A 17,115-nucleotide genomic window follows, 5' to 3' on the forward strand; every position below is an offset into this window, starting at 1 on the left:
GAGCTGGATTACTTGGCAAAAATTTCACGTACTATACGTGAGTATCTACAGTAGCTAAGCTAAAATAAAGTAATAAATATTGAAATGCCCCCTTATTGCTATTCTTTTGCTGGCTTGTCAAGACTTGAAGACAACGTCCGACCCCCCGACCCCCACCCTCACTCCTGCATCCAGTGTGTTAAATTGTGTTACGTTCCACAATGGTAAATAATCTTGCACAGAAATGACAGCACAATCCTCAGATCTTCAGCCTTTCTGTGCGCATGCCCAATCTCATCTGATCTTGGAAGCTAAGCAAGGTCAGGCCTGGTTAGTACTTGGATGGGAGACCGCCAGGGAATACCGGGTGCTGTAGGCTTATACCATAGTTTTTCGAGACTGAAGGTTGCCAACCAGCCTTTCCGTACCGAAGGGTGACTTGTCAGACTGCATAATTAGGGTGATTGGCACTCTGACGTTTGTTTCATCATTTTGACATCTAAGGGCAAGCGGTTTGTTTGCCATATGTTTAGAAAATTGTTATAAAACATATTATGGATTTCATTTCATTGGGACCATAGCGGTATTGTTTGTTTTTAATACAGGCTTGTGTGTTTATATATGATATGATAGGATTTTGTTACATCTTCCACCTGGAGGTTCTGTCGGTCATTCATTCATATTTTAAAATATTAATTTAGATTTTAATTTTGCCTGGTTGGAGGCATGCTTTTCTTTTGCTTTCCTAAGCAGCTGCAAAGCTGACTGCCTCTCCTTGGCTTGTCCTGTCTAAGAATGTGCACAAGCTCCTGAGAAATTGCCTGAGTCTTATGTAAACTCATTTGCCTTCCCTTGATCATTCTCAGATGGTTTCCCACGGGATATTTGCTTTGGAGTTTCACTGCCAACCCAAATCCTGACAAAGTGGAATAGTGTCTTTAAAGAGCAGTAGATCAATTAACAATATTTCTTCTTCTTCTTCTTCTTCTTCTTCTTCTTCTTCTTCTTCTTCTTATTATTATTATTATTATTATTATTATTATTATTATTATTATTATTATTGTGTAACAGCAAAATGGGCTCAAAACAGATCAGTTCAGATGAGAACCCCCCAAGCCTGTGCTAGTCAAAGCCAACATGACCTTCTGTTCTGACAGCACTTCTCCCTGTTCTGCTGTGATGCAGCCTGGTCTTTAATTCTGTTCATGTGACATATTCATGGATATGGACTTGTAAAGGGTGTGGGGCCACCAACCTTCTAGGACTGCTCTGGATTTTCCTGGAATTAGCATCCCTCTTTAGGTGACTACTGAAAGCAATCCTGGAGGTTTTAAAAGAATTGCCAGGAATTTCCCACACAATATCATGTGGGGGAAAAAATAATCTCCAAGCATAGTTTCCATCTGAGATGGCAAGCCTCTGATTGAGGGAGGGAGGAAGGATGGGATTGGGCTTGTTGACCTTGCTCCTTGACCACCATGAATCCAACAGAAGCAGTACACAGAGCAACAAGCTGTATGTATGTAGATGCTGGATGCTCAATCTGGGGAGTCCTGAAAAATGCCCACAAGAATAGTTGTACATTAGGACTGTCTGCAGTTTTCAATTGACACACTGAGATTGAAGATGCGTCCAATGGGTGTTTCACTTCCTGCCTGAACATATTTATATCCATGGGTGTGTTGTGTGAATAGGGTTTTTATTTTTGCTATGGACATTTCTGGCTCATAGACAGAGTAAACATACCAGGTACATTTCCATACAGTGACCATCACAACAGACTGTACATTCATATGTTGTTCATTGCTAGTTAAAAAATGGTATGTGCCAGTGGTGGAGCATTGACGTTTAGGGACCTTGTACCCCATTACCCGCCCTCTCTCTCTCTCTCTCTCTCTCTCTCTCTCTCTCTCTCTCTCACACACACACACACACACACACACACACACACACAGAGGGAGAGAGAGAGAGAGAATTTTGACCTCCATTACAAAGTGGATGAAACCATTCATAATTGGAGCATGCTTGCAATTAGCAGTTTTAAACCTAATGACCAATTAGAGCCTGAAAACTAACTGAATAGTCATGCCACTACATATTCCATTTGGTCTTCTGATAATTCATTCCACCTAGTATCTAGTGACAAGCACAAAGCCACAGATTAAGACCAAAAAATGGTTTTCCTTTGGAAGTTGGCTTTTTGTGGTAGTTTGGTGCTGCCATTTTTGCCAAACAGCAGTGCCTCCAGTAAAGTAATCCAACTGGACTCTCTCTCTCTCTCTCTCTCTCTCTCTCTCTCTCTCTCTCTCTCTCTCTCTCTCTTTCTGTGTGTGTTGTGTGTGAACTGCTTTCCAACCAATAAGTATGGAATTACCGTCCTAAGGAACGGACAAGCACACTGAAATCACCCATATTATCGGTATTTTGACGCTACATCCCGAAGATATATGCTGGGCTCCAGGTAGGTGATTTGTAACCCTTCTAATGATGATGACAACAAATGCAGTGCGGTGCCCTCCGACTGACATGGAGAGGCTGCGCCATTCTTCACAATCTTCCAGTGAATAAATTGGTTGTCAACATACGCACAGCAGCAGGTTTTTCCCCTTCCCCCACCACCCCACCGCCCCAATTTAATGATCACATATCCGTTCCTTAGGGAAGCACCTGTAGTTTATAGTTACCTGGGTAGGATGATGGAAAGATTTTGAGGCTGCAATTCAGGTCATAGTCGCAGCTGTGGTGGGAAGCAGCAACGTGAATTTGTTTCGGCGTTTTATTGCGACTGTATTTCATCTTGTGCGGTGACTGTCCAAAATCTGGTGAATGTAGACATTCTTGTATGTGTCCAAATATCCAGGGATAGCTTTGGTGTGTGATAACAGTAATCTAAATAGGATGACCAGAATTCACTTGTGAATGCCTATCAAGTTAATTCGCAGACTCAATTGAAGTTGGAAGTACCCTGAAGGTCATCTAGTCCAACCCCTGCTCAGTGCATGAGGCAGGTTGTTCTGCCACTGGACTTTCCTACAGTTAGGAAACTCTTCCTCATACCCAACCTAAATTTACTTCCTGTAGTTTCAACCCATTTTTCATAATTTTGAATCAGTCTAATTCAGAGAATCATAGAGTTGGAAGGGGCTTCAAGGTAATCTAGTCCAACTCCCTGCTTGAAGCAGGAAGGTCTGGTCTAGAGGGTAGAGCCTCCATTTGCCTGAAGATTAACATCCACAAGGTCGCCAGTTTGAGGCCACCGGCACTGTGCGACCTTGAAGCAGCTGGCAAGCTGCAGCTGAGCTGTTCCATCTGCTCGGAGCGTGGGAGGATGGAGGCCAGAATGTTAAACCAGATCGGAGTGTAACACCTTGAATGTAGTGGTTCTTGAAAGAAAGATCCTTCTTTCAATTTGTAAAAATCCCTGCGTGGATTTAATAAGCCTGCCTATGTAAACCGCCTTGAATAAAGTCTTGAATAAAGACCAAGAAAGGCGGTATATAAATACTGTATATTATTATTATTATTATTATTATTATTATTATTATTATTATTATTATAAGATCCCAATTAAGCATCTCCTAAAGGTTTCTGTTGAGCCTCTACTTGAAGATGGTCCAGTGAGGGAAGTGCAACCTTAACAGAGACAATAACAGTGCAAAACAAAATCTGTTCCATCTTTCAAATGACCACTATTCAAATTGTAGGTCTGAATTTTTTATGCGCGCACACACACACACACACACACAGAAAGAGAGAGAGAGAGAGAGAGAGAGAGAGAGAGAGAGACTCATTCATTCATTGATTCCAGTGCAATTTTGACCAGCCATAAAGAAACATATGTGTTATATTTCTGCCTAAAAACAAAAATTAATACTAAGCTTGCTGATTGAAAGAACAAAAATTACAACATCCAATTACTCAATCATCTATTAATGTTATTGTTCCATCTTCATTAGCTATAAAAGATGCAAAAATAGGCAAAATTATCCAGCTGTTTTCAGTTACTGCTCTTAACCAAGAACCACTTAGCTTTAGGATAAAACTAACAGCCAAAGTAACAAAGAATCCCTGTGTCTATGTCCCCAGCAGGATTTTGAATGCTGGGACGGCAGAGTCTGCTGAAGATATTGTTTGGAAACATCCAATCAGGTCTGGTATCAGTGGCATTGCGAGAGGGGTGTGGGGGTGCGGGCTACATGCACGGGGAGGGGGGGTGATACCGCTACTGGCCAAATTTTTTTTAATCTTTGCATTTTTAAATAATATGGTCATGTTATCTACTGGTGTGTAATTTCATGCAGAATGCAGTGAAACAAACCACATTGACATATCTATTCTATCAAAAGTTATAGCCAAAAAACCAGTGGGTGGGGCAATGGTACATAACCACGCCTACCACCTGCAGCATTGTCCTGCCTCACCATCATGAGGGTGATATGTTGGCCTCCCACAACAGGTGACACAAACCAAAGTGATGCCATTGTCTGGTATGACAACTAATCAACAACACAGCTAAGTTCCTACCTAGAAGAACATAGAAGTATAGTTAGGTCCTCTTCATTTGCGGATTTGACCCATGACAGGTTCCGAACATGTGGGAAGACCACAGAGGACCTCCTAGAGATGAGACCAGAAGGTACTTCTGGCCATGGCCGGAAGTCCAACTACAAGTTTGTTTAACTGCAGTTTTTGGCTGTGAACTACCTGTAGGGTGCTTTCCTTGCACGAGTTCTCCATAGAGGAGATCCTTTGGGATCCGCCCATCATCCATTCTCACGACATGACCGAGCCAACGCAGGCGTCTCTGTTTCAGTAGTGCATACATGCTAGGGATTCCAGCTCATTCCAGGACTGTGTTGTTTGGAACTTTGTCCTACCAGGTGATGCCGAGGATGTGTCGGAGGCAGCGCATGTGGAATGCATTCAGTTTCCTCTCCTGTTGTGAGCGAAGAGTCCATGACTCATGCAGTACAGAAGTGTACTCAGGACGCAAGCTCTGTAGACCTGGATCTTGGTATGTTCCGTCAGCTTCTTGTTGGACCAGACTCTCTTTGTGAGTCTGGAAAACGTGGTAGCTGCTTTACCGATGCGTTTGTTTAGTTCGGACATCTGCAAGAGGGATCTGAAGGCCTTAGGAATGGACCTCAACAGGTAGGAAACCCTGGCCTCTGAGTGGCCTGCTTGGAGGCAGGTTGTGCAGCATGGCCTTTCCCAGTTTGAAGAGACACTTGGCCAACAGACTGAGGCAAAGAGCCAAAGAAGGAAGGCCCACAGCCAGGGAGACAGACCAGGGACACACTACACTTGCTCCCAGTGTGGAAGGGATTGTCACTCCCGAATCGGCCTTTTCAGCCACACTAGTCGCTGTGCCAGAACCACCTTTCAGAGCGCGATACCATAGTCTTCCGAGACTGAAGGTTGCCAACACACAGTTTTTGGCATCCATGTGGGTTCCAAGAACAGAACTCCCAAGGACACCGAGGATCTACCTGTAATGCCTATTGTCCTAGCAAAGGGAACAGGAGCCCCTCCTTCTCTTCTCTAGTCAAACATGAGCTGTGCCTCATCAAGCTTTTCTGTTTCAGACCAAACCAGAAACAAGGACAAGTTCTTGAAATCTGTCACAAAATGATCCTCAATGAGAACCTCATAGGTCTTCTGCACTTGGTAAAGGTTTTAGCTTTCAAATAACAAGTATTCTGAAAATGAGTGCACACAGCCCATGTGGCTCTCGGCCAGGCTCTTCCCTGTCTCTTTTCCCTATTCCAAAATTCTGGGCAAGGTGGCTTTAAAGATTTATGCCCAACCTTTCAATCTAAAAGATCCTCAGGGCATCCTACATGAAACGCTGCTTCTGTCCTTTGGGGTCTGTGGCCACCCTAGAGAAAATATCCCTCCCTGAAGTTGTTGGCAACCTTCAGTCTTGAAAGACTATGGTATCGCACTCTGAATGGTGGTTCTGGAACAGCATCTAGTGTGGCTGAAAAGGCCGATTCAGGAGTGACAATCCCTTCCACACTGGGAGCAAGTGCAGTCTGTCCCTGGTCTGTCTCCCTGGCTGTGGGCCTTCCTTCTTTGCCTTCCTTCTTTGCCTCTTAGCCTCAGACTGTTGGCCAAGTGTCTCTTCAGACTGGGAAAGGCCATGCTGCACAGCCTGCCTCCAAGCGGGCCGCTCAGAGGCCAGGCTTTCCCACCTGTTGAGGTCCACTCCTAAGGCCTTCAGATCCCTCTTGCAGATGTCCTTGTATCGCAGCTGTGGTCTACCTGTAGGGCGCTTTCCTTGCACGAGTTCTCCACAGAGGACATCCTTTCGGATCCGGCCATCATCCATTCTCACAACATGACCGAGCCAACACAGGCGTCTCTGTTTCAGCAGTGAATACATGCTAGGGATTCCAGCTCGTTCCAGGACTGTGTTGTTTGGAACTTTGTCCTGCCAGGTGATGCCGAGGATGCTGCAAATATTTGAAGAGAGTTCATCTTTCACTATGGAAAACACAACCTATATTACAAATGCACTGTCTACATTGCTACATGCCCATTGTCCTTCCTTTTGTAGGTTGTGTTTTCCATAGTGAAATAGGAACTCTCTTCAAAATATTCTTTTCAAATGCGGGGGGGGGGGGAGGGGAGGAAGCAGCAAAGAAAAGAAACTGACATTATTTTCCTAGGATGGGAGGTAGCACTGTACCAAAGACAACAGAAGCCACTGAACTCCATTGCACTGCCTAAAGCGACCAATCAAAACAAAGCTTTGGGACCAATCAATACTTATCTCTTAGTGATGACAGCTTGATGACAAGAAGTCTTTAATTAGGAGAGATACAGCTCTTCCCAGGGAACATGAGAGATGATTTGCCACCAAGTCTGGTGTACGTACAGCTCAGTTGTTTATATTTTAAAGAGACAAGCGATAAAGAGAGCCATTTCCTTTGCTGATGGTGAGTTGTCTGTGAAATATATTTGTAGACATTAAGTATTGAAGATGAAGTCTTGGCTCTTCCACAAAGCATTTGTGCGTGGCTAAGGGATATTGCTGGATGTTGCATCGGATGGCTTTAGGCTGCAATCCTATATGCGCTTTCCTGAAAGCAAGCCCTATTGAAAATAATGGGGTTTACTTTTGAGTAGTCATGCGTAAGACTGAGCAGTTAGAAAATTATCTGTTATGCTACAGTGCTGGTGTTGACCTTTTTTCTTTTCTGGGTTTCTTTTCTTTCCCTTTGGAGAGAAAGGCATGATAAAATTCAGTCAAATAAATAAATAAATTTATTTATTTGACACTTTTCAAGTGGGTGCTCCTTTTTTTAGCAGGGGGAGAGTAACTGGCTCATCTCACCCCAGCAGTGTCTGTTCTAGTGGCTGTCTGCTGGGATTCCTTTGCATCTTTTTAGATTGTGAGCCCTTTTGGGACAGGGCGCCATTTAGTTATTTGATTTTTCTCTGTAAACCACTTTGTGAACTTTTAGTTGAAAAGCGGTATATAAATACTGTTAATAATAATAATAATAATAAATAAATAAATTAATAAATAAATAAATAAATAAATAAATAATATGCATTTCTATTTAGAAGTAAGTCCTACTGAGGTGTTAAGAACTCTGAGGTGATTTCAGACCACGGGGGGGGGGGGGCATCGGTTTTGAATCTGATCCCAAGACCCTTTTACTCAAAAATTATACCCAAGGGACAGAAATTGTAGCCCAGCTCATTCTCCATTGTGCTACTTTTCTAGCTGCAGGGAATTTTTCACATCGGTCAGCATTCAAAAACATGGTTCCCCCACCCGTAGTCTAAAACGGTGTGGTCCGTTCTCCCACTGTAGACCTCTGCCAACTCATTCTCACCTCACCCTGCTGCATAGGTAGACTTGGCCTCAGGTTATACTGAAACCAATAGTTTTTGAGATGTTATTGGTGACAAACCAGCTCCCTGGAGTCTGTCCAGAAGAAAACGGGGGGGGGGGGAAGGGCAGCACTTGTGAAAGTGCCCTTGTCGTTTGCCACCTGTTTCCTCACAATACAATCATGACCACTTCAGTGGAGAGACATCCTTTATGTGCAAGGAAATTGTAGGGAACTGACCTGTGTCCGAGAACATGAGCAAAATCTTCTTTTTTAAGCGCTATTTCAGGCAAGCTCTCCTGTTAACCTTATAAAATAGACGTCAATCAGCGCCACCGCTGCGGAGGTTACCATTTGGTATTCCGTGCAAGTTCGGAAGGAAGCTTTACGCAGCTTTGCCGTGCACATTTCACCCACAGATTTCCAGCATCAGCACTGCACACTGGTGTGGATGCCCTCTCCGCCTCTTCCCTCTCCTTTTCTCCATTTTAAACTTTCCACTCCACCAAGCAAGGTTGAAACTGTATCCATTTCTATGTGCACTCGGGGAGAGGGGAGGACAGAAGCCTTTGAGGGAGCTCCTGTTCTGTGGACTCCTTTTCTTCATTTATCCCCTGATTCTCCGCATGACACATGTGCTAAAAGGCATCTTATGCAGGCTGAAAAATTAATCCCGCTACCACAGCAGCAGCAATCTTGAATTCATGAGAGAGCTAAGTCTAACCATATAGAAAGGGCCTGATAACTGACCAAGCCTTAATTTTTATTTTTTTTTTGGCCGATTTTAAAACTTGAAAACATTCACTCGCTCACACATGCACACAAGCGTAAGCGACCACATTGTAGCAGAGGAGGGTGGAGAATCAGCCACAGCATCTCTGCTTCCTTACTAGGGTTAAATGTAAGAGGTGGGAACAGCAGAATCCCTCTGTCCCAAAGAGTCAGATGCAAACATCCCATTCTGCTATAAAGCTCCCAAATCTTCCAAATCCCCATGCGGAGGTTCAACAAACAATACCAACACAGCATCTGTTGAACGTTGCAGAGGGGTTTTGGCCTCCAGGGCTTCCTGATAGTAAGGGAACATTTGTTCCTTTGCCCAAGGATAAGGTGGATCTGGTGGGTCAACTCAGACTTGTGCCAAAGGTACAGCTGGCACAAGTCTACATTGAACCATGAAGGTGAATCAGGCCTGGGAAAAAGGTCAGGATTTGGCTGGTGCTTCTGCCACCAAACCCACCCCCTTCCCAAGGCCAATCCAACCTCCTCCCTGTTCCTGTTGCCACCCTATTTCGCCCTTTCCCACTTCCCTCTGACCCCATACACAGCCTTACCAGGCAGGCATCTGAGGTCCATCACCACACAAACCTGGCCACTTGCCACATGTGATGGCAGCCAGACTGCATTCTCCAGTGCAGCCACATTTGTGACACCTGGAGAGTGCTATAAAGGTTCCACTGGCATAGCATGCCCTTAGGAATGGGCCTTAAGAAACATTTGAAGGCCAGCTCTAATATTCAGTCAATAAAGTGGTGCAGTCCTCCCATTTGGCTATTCCACCCCAAACAGCACCCCTACGTGATAACTGAGTCAAAAGTACCCTGGCTGAGAAAGTCTAAAGCAAGAAAAATTTCCTCTGTAAGCATTTTCAAACAAGCAACTACTCATAAGAAAATGGAAGTATTACAGGCACATAGCATCTGAAACTAAGTGTACCACCCTAGTGTCTGAAACTTTGAACGGATGCTAAAAGATGAAGATGATCTGATGCTTCGAGTTATTTTACTCAGATGCCATAAGTCTAAGCATAACACCCCAATGCGCCGTCCTTCCTCTGCAACCACACCAAAATTTCTACATCAGAACAAACTTATTGATCTTGTCTTGTTGGTGTCAGTCAGGCCAAATCAGATAGCATGATTGATGCCATCTTGGGATACTCCATGCACATGTCTAAGATGTTGGTGGCCACCCATCTTGGGTGATGGTTGTTTTCCAGGTGGTTGCAGTGGCATGCATTGTTTTTGCCCAGCTCTTAGTCTGACCCGTACACAACCAGTAAGGAACAGGCAGGAATAGGAGGAGAGCCTGGTTGTACAAATGCTCCCATTACAGCCTTCCCATATTTGACGGGCATTCTTACGACTTCTCTGGATGCGATGTAACAAGCACATGAACGGCACAGGTCTCCATTGCACCTTTCAACACATTACCAAAGCAGTTGTTTCGATAGCACTGCCGAGATCTAATGCCATTTGGCACTGCAGTTTTGGAGTTCATTTTGAAGCACTTGATTATACTTGGAGAGAAATAGTCTTGCAGTTCAAGTCATTTTCTCAAGTACACTCCAAGAGAGGCCAGTCTATGGCTCAGTAAATACAACAGGCTAAAAAGTTATGAGCTATCAGGCTAAGCTGAATTGACTTACTGATATTACCTGCAATGAATGAGCTTTAGATGGCCTCTCATAAATAGAAGTCTACAGAGCCTGCGATTTTATGGATGTCTTGTGCTTATCAATATATATGAGGAATGATACTGTCGAGTTTTGAGGGGATACTGTCTGAACCACACTGCTGTCAATTTAACTTTTTATGATTAAATATTTGCTGCTGTTAAAGGTTATTTAACATTTAATATAGCTGCTTTTCTCTGTGGCTGATAACTGTCATCTTTTACATAACACTATAGGTGGAGACAGATGAGGAAGGCCATTTTTATTTATTAAAAAAAAGGAAAAGAAAGGGGAAAAAAACCAAGAAAACCATATTTCTTAACATTTACATTTAGATTTGTTCCAGGAATAGAATACTATTAGCTGGTTTTAAAAGGCTTTAAATATTCTGATGTGCAAAAATTTACCTGAAATGCCAACAACAGTTAGCCAACCCATCGTGAAGTTTGGTTTGGTTTTTGGAAAATTGCTTTTGCAAAATGGAAAGTCTCACCAAATTGTTTTGGAGAAGCAGGATGGTGTTTTGGTTTGATCCAGCAACCCTCTGGATGCTCCAATGAGTCAGCAGATGCTGTGACTTCGGTCTAGGATCTCAGATTGCCCACAGCAATACAGGCAGAGAGCAAGGCCATACCTAGGTATGTGCATTCCCACAGCAATGCAGATGTACGGGGTACAAGCCATGATGTGTATGCGCAACCTCCTGATTTTAGAAATGGGCTATGTCAGAAGGCCAGATGCAAGGGAGGGCACCAGGATGAGGTCTCTTGTTATCTGGTGTGCTCCCTGGGGCATTTGGTGGGCCACTGTGAGATACAGGAAGCTGGACTAGTTGGGCCTATGGCCTGATCCAGTGGGGCTGTTCTTATGTTCTTATGTTCTTATCATCAACATCATTGTCATCACTGACATTTATATATATCACCTCTCAATAAAGAGTTCTAAGAATAAGAAAGTTCTCCCTTGAATAAGAAGAAGGCTCCCTGTCCAAAAGGAGTTCAAAATCTCAAATGACACACAAGATAGACATGAGCTACAGCCACTTGCGGGGACACTGTTCAGATAAGTAGGGAGAACTCTCCCTGCTCAATATAAGAAAGACACCACTTTAATAGACTGCTCTTTGCCCAGTTTGCAGAGGTCATGTAGCAAGAATGAGGCCTGTGTACCTATCTCATGTATACATATACATTGTAATGCAGATTCACATTCAGATGTGCACCCACTTCCAGTCTATACCCAAGATTTCCAATCCAGCAAAAGATCTCCTGCTTTCATCCACCCAATGATCCTCTCCCAAACCATCCCCACTGCCATATGTATAGAACTACAGGCTTACTTGAGGACTAGAAACATGCACTCGTAAAATATTTTAAAAAAAATTCTTCACATTGCTTGGCTACTTCCAACTTGGAACATGATGCAAAGCTGTCTTAGAAGCTTAGAAGATTGGTGTAGAAGCTCATCTACTGCAGTACACTTGAATGGCAGTGCCTTGTCTGGGAGAAGCCTTTCCTAGCTTTGCTACCTGAAATTCTATACCATAGACCACTGTTTCTCAAAGTGGTGGATCATGACCCACCATTGGAACTTAAAAGGGTCACTTTCCCCTTAAGGGGAATGACCCATAAATGGGTGCCCTGATAGTGCCACAGTGATCATGGCACCACGGGCACCCAGGCACATTTACACATGCCTGGGGGGACTGTGCAACCTCCCAGAGGGTCTTTGGAGGATTGCAGCATGGATCACATTTCATGCAGCCATAAGCCGAATATGGTTTCTTTGCACTAGTGCTTTGAAGAGAGACAGAATAAATGTATTTAGCATTTATTTGCAAATTTACTTTTCTGCACTTGGGGGGGGGGGGTGCACCACTTGGAGAAACACCCAAAATGTTTGTGCCCCCTATCTACTCTCTAAGGTTGTCTACTCTCTCTTTTTCCCCAGCTATCCAAAGTGAAATGTGAGCAGGCAAAGGTAGCAAACAGATAGGACCAAAATACAGATTAATTTCCCTATACATCACTGTATAATTTCCTCTTTTCTCCCCTCCCCCCATTTTTTTAACCTTCTCCAGCACTTTAAGACTTCCTCTATCTCTTTGCGGCAGAGGCAAGAAGGGCAGCAAATTATGACACAGTAATTATGATGATAGATGGGGAGGCCGTCCGTTATATTAGATACGCCGCTTGCGCAAAAAACTACCATGCTCGGAGATTGCATACTTCACTAAGCAGGATGCTGGAGATTGTAATGGCCAATACAGATTAACAACATTAGGTTAAGGCAGGATAATTATTCTTCTCTTTCCATTTGCTGGTCCTTTCCTGTGGCCGCCATGCGGCTTCTTTTACATTTCAGCACTCCTCCGTCTGCAAGGCACAATCAGTAGATCAGCCAGGCACCAAGGTGGTTCCTTTGGAGTATATCAAGAGCTGCCTCTGTCAACATCAAAAGGCTGAACCAGCGTAAGGTAGGGTGGGGATGAAGGAGAGGGTGCCCTGCCTGCCGCTAATTCAAGATTGTGTTCTGCTTGCTTTCTCTGTCTCATATAAACAGCAGAGAAGAGCGATTGATGAACCCACAGTGGAATCTCTCCCCCCCCACCCCCCTGATGCACGCTCTAAATGTGCATTAGGATGCATGTTGGGGGAAAGGAGACAGAATATTGAGAAACCTTTCTCAGCAAAAAAGAACAAAGGAGCAAGTAAATGGGAACTTGCTGCTAGGAAAGCAAGCATCTTATTTTTTTTTCTTGCCTGATTACTTTAGCATGAGACAAAGGGGGGGAAAAACTGTGAGTTTATTCTTCTCCCCTGTATCTACAGAGTGACCTTTTCATCTCCATAAGAAACCATGAGTGAAGCCATTTGTAATCCCATTTCACTGCTTAGGAACTGAGGCTGACCAAGTCACCTGCAAATTTTCCCCTCGAAGGTCCAAGACACCAATCTGTGGTCCCAACGTACTATGTGCACTGTTCGTTTTAGGGGGAACCCGCCACATCCCATTCTCAATCAATAATGAGTCCTGCTCGTTTAGCAGCTGTTGCCTGGAGATCTAAAAAGTAACTGAATGGGGAACTGAATGTTTTTATTCATTTCATTCATTTTTATTCATTAACCCCTGCTAATTGGGTAAGAGGCACTTTTTCAAGTGGGTGCTCCTTTTTTTAGCAGGGGGAGAATAACTGGCCCACCTCACCCCAGCACTGTCTGTTCTAGTGGCTGCCTGGCTGGTATTCCTTGGCATCTTTTTAGATTGTGAGCCCTTTTGGGACAGGGAGCCATTTAGTTATTTGATTGTTCTCTGTAAACCGCTTTGTGAACTTTTAGTTGAAAAGCAGTATATAAATACTGTTAATAATTTCTGATGGAGCCCATTGTGCTCTTCATAATGCCATTACAAGCAGGCCAGATCAATATGTAGTGATGCAGGATCTGTGAGACAGAGGGTCACCAGGCCACTGGTGTACTTAGGGGGGGTTGGGGGGGGAAATCCCTGGAACACCCCTCGGGGGGGGCACCATGACCTCCTACCCCACTGCCTTTTTTTCCTTTTACAGGACTTTTACAGGTCTTTTCAAGGTCTTTTGAGGGCCAGGGAGGTCACCTGTGACCTTTTTGGCCCCCTGACGGCCCCCTGAGGCTTCCAGAAAGCCCTAAAAGTCACTTCTGGTTTTCACTGAAAAATGAAGTTGAGTTTTTAGGCCTTCCAGAGGCCTGAGAAAGCCTTCTGAGGGCCAGAGAGGCTGCATGTGCACCTCTCTGTCTCTCAGAAGACCTAAGAACATAAGAACAGCCTCGCTGGATCAGGCCATAGGCCCATTTAGTCCAGCTTCCTGTATCTCACAGTGGCCCACCAAATGCCCCAGGGAGCATGCCAGATAACAAGAGACCAGCAAGGCTTCCTGGGAATTGTAGTTAAGAACATAAGAACAGCCCCACTGGATCAGGCCATAGGCCCATCTAGTCCAGCTTCCTGTATCTCACAGCAGTCCACCAAATGCCACAGGGAGCACACAAGACAACAAGAGACCTCATCCTGGGGTGGGGCGGCATGGAGGGTAGCATTTTGCAGTCCTAGCTCCAGGCGGCTCAGGGGCCAGGATTGCAATTGCACCAGGAAAGATGCATTATTATTATTATTATTAACAGTATTTAATGCATCCAGATACTTTCTAAGTCTCCTTTCTGTGTCCAGACAACATGTAATCAGCTCCCTGAACTTTCAAGTCACAACCCAAATTGGATGCTGTGCTCTTACTCCAAGTAATTTTTAATCCTTGCCCTTGGCGACTCCTGGCTTGGCAACAAAATGTCAAAGTCATTTTCAAAGCCACACTGGGAAAGTGTCCAAAGTGGCTCCTTTTATCCTGGCAATGCTTCTTAAGGGGGATGTGCATAAGATCACGACTGTGTGCAAATGGACAACCAATGACATAATGTGAGAAAACAGGGAGCTTTCACTATTGTGGCTGTGGAAACTTTTGTTTTCAAAAGTTCCTTCCCCAGCCCCAATCTTCTGTGATTATGGGTAGATAGAAAGGGCCGATTCAGTTAAGGAGAAACAGATCGCTTTGAATGAACAGAACAGGCTGATAATTATTCTCCCAGCATATTGGTGGATATTGGATAAGGCCAGGGTGAGATATCACTCGCCTCCAGAAAAAAGGCCACTGTAGACATGAGACTGAATATTGAGTAAGAGAGGCAGCAGCAAAGAAACCCAATGCCTGTGTGGCACTGTGAGTGTTAGCAAGTCTCTTCCTAATGCAGCTATAAGGCCAGCCACTCCCTATAAAGGGGGTTAAGGGCCCAATCCTAACTAAATCTCCCACCTCCAGTGCAGCCACACCAAGGAAGTGTGTGCTGTATCCTGAGGTGGTGGCCATTGTGGAGGTCTCCTTGAGACCTCTTTGACTGTCATTTGTCCCACTCTACCAGGCTGATAACCAAATTTTGGCAGAATATGGATCAACGGGTGAACATCTAGTAGCAACTGGCTGCCAGGGGGTGCCACCTCTCCTCAGAGGACTACAGTGGGGCCTTCCAAGTTCTGCTGTGCCAACCCTGGGCCACGGTCCTGGAATGCATGGGTGGCCTGCTGGAGGGGACCCAGTACAACCTCATCCTCATCCTCATCCTCATGCAAGCCGGGGTCTCCTAGGCCATCTTTTGGGAGCCTGTCCCAGCATAGTGACCAGTCCCCACACCCCTTGTACCTGCTTCTTTCAAGTTTTCCCCATCACGTTTTCCTTAAGGTTTATCCCTCTTGTTGAAACGCTAGCAACTGCAAGGCCGAGCTCAGTCTTCTAGAAGATGTTTGACTGATTGATTGCATGCTTAATTCTGCCCTTCCTCCAAGGAGATCAGGGTAATGCACATGCCTCCATTTTAGCCTTACAACTCTGTGAGTGACTTTTCCAAGGTCACCCAGTACGCTTCATGGCTCAGTGGAAATGTGAAACTTCAGACATGACACAATATCACATCAGTCAATACTAGGAACATGTATTCTGAAGTGGGATGAGTCTACATGGTTGTTTTGAACGCATATATAGATTAAATAGGAAACAGCCTTGTACTGAGTCGGATCATTGATCCATCAAGTTCAGTATTGTCTACATTGATGGGAAGCCGATCTCCAGGATATCAGACACATATTTTGCAGCCCTGCCTGAAGATGGCAGGGATTGAATGAGCACATGCCTTCTACATGCGAGGCATGTGCTCTACTACTGAGCTATAGCCCTTACACTGCATACACATGTAAAACCAATGATATAACAGGAGAAAACAAAAGCTCCACTGCAGGTAAGGGAGGAGTGATACAGGCATAGATCATTAATCCATCTAGCCCAGGGGTGGGCAAACATTTTGACAGGAGGGCCACATCATCTCTCTGACACTGTGTCAGGGGGGCCAGGAAAAAAAAATTAATTTACATTTCAAAGTTGAATAAATTTGCATAAATTTGCATAAATGAATACATTAGAGACATAATTAATATGAATGAATGAATTTTACTGAGCTTATTTCTAATACAACTCGTGCAGGGAAAGCGCCCTACAGGTTGACCACAGCTGTGATACAAGGACATCTGCAAGAGGGATCTGAAGGCCTTAGGAGTGGACCTCAACAGGTGGAAAACTCTGGCCTCTGAGCGGCCCGCTTGGAGGCAGGCTGTGCAGCATGGCCTCTTCCAGTTTGAAGAGACACTTGGCCAACAGACTGAGGCAAAGAGGCAAAGAAGGAAGGCCCATAGCCAGGGAGACAGACCAGAGACAGACTGCACTTGCTCCCAGTGTGGAAGGGATTGTCACTCTCGAATCGGCCTTTTCAGCCACACTAGACGCTGTTCCAGAACCACCTTTCAGAGCGCGATACCATAGTCTTTAGAGACTGAAAGTTATCAACTAACTATTTCTAATACACACGAGAACTATATATAGGCATGTAGAACCACATGAGATCTATGAACTGTTTGCCGCACACCTCTTGCACAGTGAAAACATACAGACCAAGCCAGACCAAGCCAGAAACACATGGAAATATAAGTTGTTCAGAGGCTATGGGGAGTGTTAAAGCCCACGGAAAAGCAGAAAACGCATGAAGACTATAAAAGGCCTTGTTCTAACTCAGCCCATAGCTCACAACTGGCAGTCGATAGTCCAGTAGCCATTGGAGACTGGGGGCAGCCTGCAGGCCAGGTTGGGGATCCCCGAGGGCCACAAATGGCCCCCAGGCTGGGGTTTGCCTGATCTAACCCAATTGTTCTGAACAGCAGTTCTCTGAAAGTCCAATCCTATACTTGAGATACACGGGTGTATCT

The 17,115-nt window shown here is 44.6% G+C and overlaps 1 pseudogene; it reads left to right on the forward strand.

Annotated features, from left to right (window-relative positions):
* The first annotated feature begins 242 nt into the window (after window positions 1-242).
* LOC136642464 (5S ribosomal RNA) lies at window positions 243-358 on the forward strand (annotated as a pseudogene).
* The last annotated feature ends 16,757 nt before the right edge of the window (window positions 359-17,115 follow it).

This window comes from Tiliqua scincoides, chromosome 2 (genome assembly GCF_035046505.1).
Source record: "Tiliqua scincoides isolate rTilSci1 chromosome 2, rTilSci1.hap2, whole genome shotgun sequence".
NCBI lineage: Eukaryota > Metazoa > Chordata > Lepidosauria > Squamata > Scincidae > Tiliqua > Tiliqua scincoides.